Source organism: Lithobates pipiens, unplaced genomic scaffold (genome assembly GCF_037356315.1).
Source record: "Lithobates pipiens isolate NorthernLeopardFrog02 unplaced genomic scaffold, aLitPip1_a1.2 Scaffold_18, whole genome shotgun sequence".
Classification (NCBI taxonomy): domain Eukaryota; kingdom Metazoa; phylum Chordata; class Amphibia; order Anura; family Ranidae; genus Lithobates; species Lithobates pipiens.
This window is the reverse complement of record NW_027507758.1, coordinates 503,879,176-503,887,841: the sequence shown is the minus strand read 5'-3', so window position 1 is coordinate 503,887,841 and position 8,666 is coordinate 503,879,176. Positions and strand designations below refer to the sequence as shown.

At 48.9% G+C, this 8,666-nt stretch overlaps 1 protein-coding gene across 3 annotated transcripts in view; it reads left to right on the top strand.

Moving 5' to 3' along the window:
- Positions 1-6,452: 6,452 nt before the first annotated feature.
- STAG1 (STAG1 cohesin complex component) overlaps positions 6,453-8,666 on the top strand; it is a 299,590-nt gene continuing 297,376 nt past the window's right edge. For 2 of the 3 annotated variants that reach the window (XM_077488684.1, XM_077488683.1), the window contains exon 1: positions 6,472-6,866. The gene's annotated coding sequence lies outside the window, so the exon portion shown is untranslated. Of the gene's footprint in view, positions 6,867-8,666 lie in introns of all 3 variants that reach the window. The other variant, XM_077488685.1, reaches the window with a different exon arrangement.

Genomic DNA, 8,666 nt, shown 5'->3' with positions numbered 1-8,666 from the left:
CTTTCACCAAGGTTTTATTGTACCCCTATCGCTGAATAGTAAGGGCAATTTACTAAGACTGAAGCAAACAGAATCCGGAGCAAAAATTTAAAGTGAAATTCCATCTCATTCACAACTAACTGAGGAGATAACTCCAATGAAGTGCAACTTCTTTCCAAAGTGAACTGCTTATTTTGCTTTAGTAAATCCAGGGCTTTTTTTCAGCGGGAACGTGGGGGGAAGCAGTTCCGGCACCTCCAGCAATGAATGTTCAGTGAACATAAAAAGTCTACACACCCCTGTTAAAATGTCAGGTTTATGTGATGTAAAAAACTGAGAAAAAGATAAATTATTTCAGAACTTTTTCCATCTTTAATGTGACCTATAAACTGTACAACTCAGTTGAACAACAAACTGAAATTGTTTAGGTGGAGGGAAATAAAAAATAAAATAATATAGTTGCACAAGTGTGCACACCCTTAACCACTTCAGCACCAGAAGAATGTACCCCCTTCCTGACCAGGCCATTTTTTTGCAATATTGCACTCTAACAGACAATTACGTGGTCGTGCAACGTTTTATCCAAACAAAATTAACGTCCTTTTTTTCCCCACAAATAGAGCTTACTTTTGGTGGTATTTGATCACCTCTGCAGTTTTTATTTTCTGCGCTATAAACAAAAAAGAGCTGCGATTTTGAAAAAAAACCCACAATATTTTGTACTTTTTGCTATAATAAATATCCAAAAATTAAAAAAACTATTTCTTTCCTCAGTTTAGGCCGATATGTATTCTTCTACATATTTTTGGTAAAACAAAATATCGTAATAAGCGTATATTGATTGGTTTGAGCAAAAGTTATAGCATCTACAAAATAAGGCCCCTTTCACACTGGGGCATTTTTTAGGCGGTACAGCGCTAAAAATAGTGCCTGTATAGCGCCTGAAAAAATCTAGCCCTTTTCACTCCAGTGTGAAAGCCGGAGGGCTTTCACACTGGAGCAGTGCGCCAGCGGGACCGTGAAAAAAGTCCTGCTAGCCACATCTTTGGAGCGGTGAAGGAGCAGTGTATTCACCGCTCCTAAAGTGCTCCTACCCATTGAAATCAATGGGGCAGCGCGGCTATGCTGCCGGCAAAGCGGCGCTGTGGGGTTTCAAACCTTTTTCGGCCGATAGCGGGGGTAAAACCGCCTGCTTGCGGCTGCATACCGCCGCTAAAACGGTGCTAAAAATAGCTACGGTTTACCGTCAGCGCCGCTCTTGCCCGTGTGAAAGGGGCCTTAGGGATAGATTTATGGCGTTTTTATTATTATTATTTTTTTTTGCTAGTAATGACGGTGATCAGCTTTTTTTTATCATGACTGCAACTGCAACAGACTGATCGGACACTCTTGTGGAACCATTGACATTTATACAGGGATCAGAGCAAAGACTATCCATTGATTACTGTATAAATGACACTAGCAGGGAAGGGGTTAACACTAGGGGGGATCAAGGGCTTAACTGTGTTCTCTAGGTGTGTTCTAACTGTGGGGGGGATGGGACTGACTAGGGGAGGAGAACGATCGGTGTTCCTACTTAGTAGAAACACACGATCTGTCTCCACTGCCCTGAGAGAACCGGGATCTGTGTGTTTACACACGGATCCCGGTTCTCGCTCTGTCGCAAGCGATCACAGGTGCCCGGCTTTCATTACGCCCATCGACTTTGGGGAGCTAAAGCGTCTTAAAGAGCCAACGTACAGATAAATGCGGCAGCTGGTCTCGAAGCAGTTAAACTTTTACTTTATTGGCACACCTTTTGATTTTATCACAGCACTCACTCTTTTTCTGTATAAGTCTATCGGCATGGCACATCTTGACTTGGCAATATTTGCCTACTCTTCTTTGCAAAAACACTCCAAATCTGTCAGATTGCGAGGGCTGCTCCTGTGCACAGCCCTCTTCGGATCACCCTACAGATTTTCAATTGGATTCAGGTCTGGGCTCTGGCTGGCTCATTCCAAAACTTTAATCTTCTTCTGGTGAAGCCATTCCTTTGTTGATTTGAATGTATGCTTTGGGTCATTGTCACGCTGAAAGATGAAGTTCCTCTTCTTGTTCAGCTTTCTAGCAGAAACCTGAAGGTTTTGTGCCAAAATTGGCTAGTATTTGGAACTGTTTATAATTCCCTCTACCTTAACTAAGGCCCCTGTTCAAGCTGAAGGAAAACAGCCCCAAAGCATGATGCTGCCACCACCATGCTTCACTGTGGGTATGGTGTTCTTTTGGTGATGTGCAGTGTTGTTTTTGCCCAAACATATCTTTTGGAAATATGGCCAAAAAGTTCAACCTTGGTATCATCAGACCATAACACGTTTTCTCACATGCTTTTGAGAGACTTCAGATGTGTTTTTGCTAAATTTAGCTGGGCTTGGATGTTTTTCTTCGGAAGAAAATGCTTCCATCTTGCCATTCTACCCCATAGCCCAGACAAATGAGGAATATGGGAGATTGTTGTCATATGTACCACACAGCCAGTACTTCCCAGATATTCCTGCAACTCCTTTAAAGTGGTGGGCCAGCAAAAAAAAAATTAAAAGTCAGCAACTACAAACACTGTAGCTACTGACTTTTAATTAGTAGTTAGCTTTCTAGGGTGCCCGCGATGTTGGCCACCCGAGGCCGACTCATCCCTCGGCTCGGCAAAGTAAGGAAAACAGGCAGTGGAGCCTTGCGGCTTCACTGCCGTTTCCTACTGTGCATGCGCGAGTTGCACGGCGCTTTGTGAATGTGACGCGCTGTGTTGTGGGACACACGCAGTTCCCACAACACACTGCGCCCCATTCACCAGAAGACAACGTGAGGAGGAGAAGACCGCAGATCACTGCGGAATAGGAAGAGGCAGATTAGGACGATCTGCCTAGCAACAGCCATTTCTAGTAAGTGGAAAAAAATGTTTGTTTGTTTTTTGGCGCCTTTTGATGCATTTTTTTTAGGGTGGACCTCCCCTTTAATTTTGCTGTGGGCCTCTTGGCAGCCTCCCTGATCAGTTTTCTTCTTGTCTTTTCATCAATTTTGGAGGGATGTCCAGTTCTTGGTAATGTCACTGTTGTGCCATATTTTCTCCACTTGATGATGACAGTCTTCACTGTGTTCCATGGTATAAATAATGCCTTGGAAAATCTTCTGTACCCTTTTCCCTAACTGATACCTTTTAACAATGAGATTCCTCTGATGCTTTGGAAGGTCTCAGCAGACCATGGATTTTGCTGTAGGATCCCACTAAGAAAATGTCAGGAAAGACCTACTAGAAAAGCTGAAACTTATTTGGGGTTAATCAGAGGCACTTTAAATGATGGCAGGTCAGGGCCGTCTTTAATATTGATTGGACCCTGGGCAATTTTTTTCTTGAACCCCCCCCCCCCCATGAAATTTCCCTCTCTACCTGCTCTGAGACATACAATAAAGAGCAGCTAGACTTAAAATCAGTTTACTGTTTCAGATCAGGCAGCAATTGGGATTGGTTGCCAGCAGTTACAGCATTTCATTTCTGCTTGCTGACTGGTTGCTAGGGGTTACAGCACACATTACGGCTCACCGATTAGTTGCTAGAGGTTACAGCACATCATCTCCTCACAGCAGGGGAGCATGATATACATAGGAATGCCACCCTTATTTACATATCATTGCCGCCGGCCGCAGCTATTTACTTAGTATTGTCGCCACTATTTACATATGAATGCCGGTTATTTACATGTAAACACAGGGTCTGCAGGTGAGTCATCTGTACACAACAATAGGGCAGAGCTGGGCACAATTAGTACCAGCACTTCACCCTGTGATATCAGGACACAGCACAGGTCTAAAATTTCAAGGGATGAGTGAATTTAAACTTAAAGTATGAGGCTGCTATTTTGGGCCCCACAACAATGACAGGGCCCAGGGCAGCTGACCCTTTTGCCCTGCCTTAAAGACGGCCCTGTGGCAGGTGTGTACTGACTTCTGTTTAACATGAGTTTGAATGTGATTGGTTAATTCTGAACACAGCTACATCCCCAGTTAAACGAGGGTGTGCACACTTATGCAACCACATTATTTTCGTTTTTTTTAATTTTTACTTTCCCCCTAAAAGATTTCAGTTTGTTTTTCAATTGAGTTGTACAGTTTATAGGTCACATTAAAGGTGGAAAAAGTTCTGAAATTATTTATTTTTGTCTCTTTTTTTTTTTTTACATCACAGAAACCTGACATTTTAACAGGGGTATGTAGACTCTTTATATCCACTGTATGTAATGGCAAGAGGTGCTGGGGTGTGCTAAGGGTCATTGATGCTGGCTGCTTCATAAACCTGAAGATCTATTTTTGCATGGTAGTCTATTGTTTCTGGTGAGGAATCTATTGTTGCTGGTTGGGCTTATATTGCTGGGGGGGGGGGTCAAATGTTGCTGGGATAGATCTACTGTTGAGGCAGGGGGTCTACTGTTGCTGGCTGCTAGAGAGCCTAGTGATGCTGGGCTAGCTGCTGGGAAATCTGTTGTTTGCTGCCAGGGTCTATTGTTGTTGGGGGTCCATTATTGCTGGGGTAAATATATTGTTGCTGATAATTGTCTATTGCTGCTGGCTGTGGGACTTTGCAGCTTATTGTTATTAACAAAATTACTTACCACCAAAAAATGATTCTTGGTTCTGTATTCTCTAAAAGGGGCGATACTGGGAAGTGGGTAGGGGTGGAACCAAGGGATGTTGCTTGGAGGTGGGTAGGGGGCTGAGACAAGAAGTGACTCAGAAGGTGGGGAGTTCCTGAACCTATTCTTTGAGGAAAAAAAGCCCTGAAAATATCAACCTCAATGCCTCCCAGCCGCCGATCAAGTGACATTTGAAAAGCAATCCCCAATTGATGGCTCTTCAGAGGGTGACACGCAGTGGCGGCTGGTGGTATATTTTTTTGAGGAGGCAGCAAAAAGTTCAAACCGGTCGGTCACCTGCAACACTTGAGCTCACCCTGAGCTTCGCTTCCCTCCAGGTGATGGGCGGTCGGCTTCCCCTGCCTCTCCTCCTCAGCATTACAGCGGTGTTCTTGCCATGCGTCTCATACTCCGCATCACGGCAGTGTCCTCACTGTCCCTCTCCTCCCTCGGCCAATAGGGTAGCTTCTCCTTTTAGCCAATCAGGAAACGATTGGCCGGGAGGCAGAATCAGTGTGAAAATAGCGAATATTCATTCGCTATCGTCACACAAATGGGTGGGCTTCGTGGCGCAGTGCTCTGCACCCCGAGCCCACCCTTCTTTGAAGCCTATTACAGCTTCTGGTTCTAATCATGTGCTTCAAAAAAAAAAAATTCCCCATAGGAATCCATGTATCTGGCGCCCTGCATGTAGATCAGGGAGCCGGACGCATGGATAGGGGGGCTGCACCCATGCGCTCCCTATGGACGGACCACCACTGGTGACACGTGTAAATGAGCCCTTAGAGGTGACAGAAAAGCATAAAGCCATAGTCCACCTTTGCTTCACATTACACCCATATTTCACACTGCCCTTCCTCCGACTTACCTGAATTTCAGGGGGTTCTTTTTGCTGCAACATCCTGTTGGCACACTGGTGGATCATACATTCACAGACATTTGTGAACGGGAAGACTACAAGTCCCATCTACCATCGTGGCAGAGAGACTCACAGTATGCACTAACATCACCACACCTGTAGTCCATTGTTTCCTTCCTTCAGGCCCATAACAGAAGGCCCTTGCACTTGTGGTTTCAAACAATGCAGGGGCTTTTGTATTGCACCTGCGCTGTTTCAGAGCTCTGCAGGCTTCAAAGCTACAATTTAATCAATACAATTTTTATTTTATTAATGTGTGTGCATTTATTTTTTGCAAAGGTGGACTATGACTTTAACCAATTCATAGCTAAAAGTGCAAACGACACCCATGCATGCAGCCATGTCCAAAGCCACTTGCTGGAAGCCAGTGCACCTGCGCTCGAATTTCAGTAGGTGGCAGCACTGTGCAGCACCATTTAATTCTTCCAATTCTTCGTGACGTCCCTGTTACCAAGGCAACAGAGAAACCTCCTTGCAGGACAGAAACCGCGAATGCGCATGCGTATCTTCTTTCAGCACAGCTTTCTGCGCACGCGCAGTGTCTAGTCCCCTTAGGCAATATCTTGTTATCACGCAGGCGCAGTGTTGCTTTAGTCACGCGCATGTATGATATTATTGACAAACAAGCAGAGGTGTAGGAAACGCGTGCCCTCTTTATTGATGTCGCTCCAGGGTTCCCGCACAACCCCGCGTGCTTCGCACACGGCTCCTGCTGCCTACGGCTGATTACACACATTGACGGGAATAGAGCCCACACTGTCATGCGTTTCTATTGGGACATAACTATCGACGCCCCGCCTCTGTTCATATTGCTATGGCGACCCCTTATCCCTCCTCCTTCGAGTGCGAGGCTGCTAAGCCGACCCCGCCTCCTCTCTCCCGCCCGTTTCCATGGTGATAGGGTGAACCCCCGCCCCCTGTAGGCCTCCCGGTCTGTCTCCGCCAGAGGGCGCCCGTTCTCCGGACAAGCGGCGGCGCCATTCCGGTGAGAGAGATACCGCCAGATGGCGGCTTAGGATTGCTGCTCCCTGCCAGGCGCGGCCCGGGGCTTATTATTCCTATTATTATTATTTGCTATTTACCGAACCCCCCCACCAATCTACCCCCCCCCCACGGTATACGGCGGCGGGTGACGGGATATTATATATCCAGGCCGGGGGATTCGTTACCCCCCCCCCCCCTCATTTCTTTTCCTAGCGGAGCCTTTGTGCCCCTTCCCCGAGGACGGGCGCTACCGGGAACCGTCCCCTGACCCCAGGCGGACTGCACGAGGAGGAGCGGAGGATCCGGGATGTTCTGCGGAGGTGAGGCGGCGGGATGGGATGGAGGCCGGAGCGCGGGAACCCGGGGAGGGAGGGGGTAGGAGGAGGCAGAGCAGGCTTCCCGCCACCGGCTCATACCGGCACTCCTCCCCCCTCCTCCTCTCCCCGGGCCTGTGCCCACCACGGCAACATGGAGGACAGGGAGGGGGGAGGCGCCTGGACAGCATTGTGCTGGAGGGATGACGTGACTGGCTGCTCCACATCACTCTTCCCTGCTAGATTGTCAGCTCTGCGGTCCAGGCTCTACTGTCACTCTATACTTTGTGTGTATGTCTTGTAGATTGTCAGCTCTGCGGCCGAGGCGCTGATGTCACTTTAGACTTTGTCTTGTAGATTGTCAGCTCTGCGGCTTTGTATGTCTTGTAGATTGTCAGCTCTGCGGCCGAGGCGCCGCTGTCACTCTATACTTTGTATGTCTTGTAGATTGTCAGCTCTGTGGCCGAGGCGCCCATGTCACTCTATACTTTGTCAGCTCTGCGGCCCAGGCGCCGCTGTCACTCTATACTTTGTCAGCTCTGCGGCCCAGTCGCTGCTGTCACTCTATACTTTGTCAGCTCTGTGGCCTAGGCGCCGCTGTCACTTTTACTTTGTCAGCTCTGCGGCCCAGTCGCCGCTGTCAGTCTATACTTTGTCAGCTCTGCGGCCCAGGCGCCGCTGTCACTTTTACTTTGTCAGCTCTGCGGCCCAGTCGCCGCTGTCAGTCTATACTTTGTCAGCTCTGCGGCCCAGTCGCCGCTGTCAGTCTATACTTTGTCAGCTCTGCGGCCCAGTCGCCGCTGTCAGTCTATACTTTGTCAGCTCTGCGGCCCAGGCGCCGCTGTCAGTCTATACTTTGTCAGCTCTGCGGCCCAGTCGCCGCTATCAGTCTATACTTTGTCAGCTCTGCGGCCCAGGCGCTGCTGTCAGTCTATACTTTGTCAGCTCTGCGGCCCAGGCGCCGCTGTCAGTCTATACTTTGTCTGCTGTGCGGCCCAGGCGCCGCTGTCACTCTTTACTTTGTCTGCTGTGCGACCCAGGCGCCGCTGTCACTCTATACTTTGTCTGCTGTGCGACCCAGGCGCCGCTGTCACTCTATACTTTGTCTGCTGTGCGACCCAGGCGCCGCTGTCACTCTATACTTTGTCTGCTGTGCGACCCAGGCGCCGCTGTCACTCTATACTTTGTCTGCTGTGCGGCCCAAGCGCCGCTGTCACTCTATACTTTGTCTGCTGTGCGACCCAGGCGCCGATGTCACTCTATACTTTGTCTGCTGTGCGGCCCAGGCGCCGCTGTCGTGCTATACTTTGTCTGCTGTGCGGCCCAGGCGCCGCTGTCGTGCTATACTTTGTCTGCTGTGCGGCCCAGGCGCCGCTGTCGCTCTATACTTTGTCAGCTCTGTGGCCCAGGCGCTGCTGTCACTCTATACTTTGTCAGCTCTGTGGCCCATGCGCTGCTGTCACTCTATACTTTGCTCTGTGGCCCAGGCGCTGCTGTCACTCTATACTTTGCTCTGTGGCCCAGGCGCAGCTGTCGCTCTATACTTTGTCAGCTCTGTGGCCCAGGCGCTGCTGTCACTCTATACTTTGTCAGCTCTGTGGCCCAGGCGCTGCTGTCACTCTATACTTTGCTCTGTGGCCCAGGCGCTGCTGTCACTCTATACTTTGCTCTGTGGCCCAGGCGCAGCTGTCACTCTATAATTTGTCAGCTCTGCGGCCCAGTCGCCGCTGTCAGTCTATACTTTGTCAGCTCTGTGGCCCAGGCGCTGCTGTCACTCTATACTTTGTCAGCTCTGTGGCCCATGCG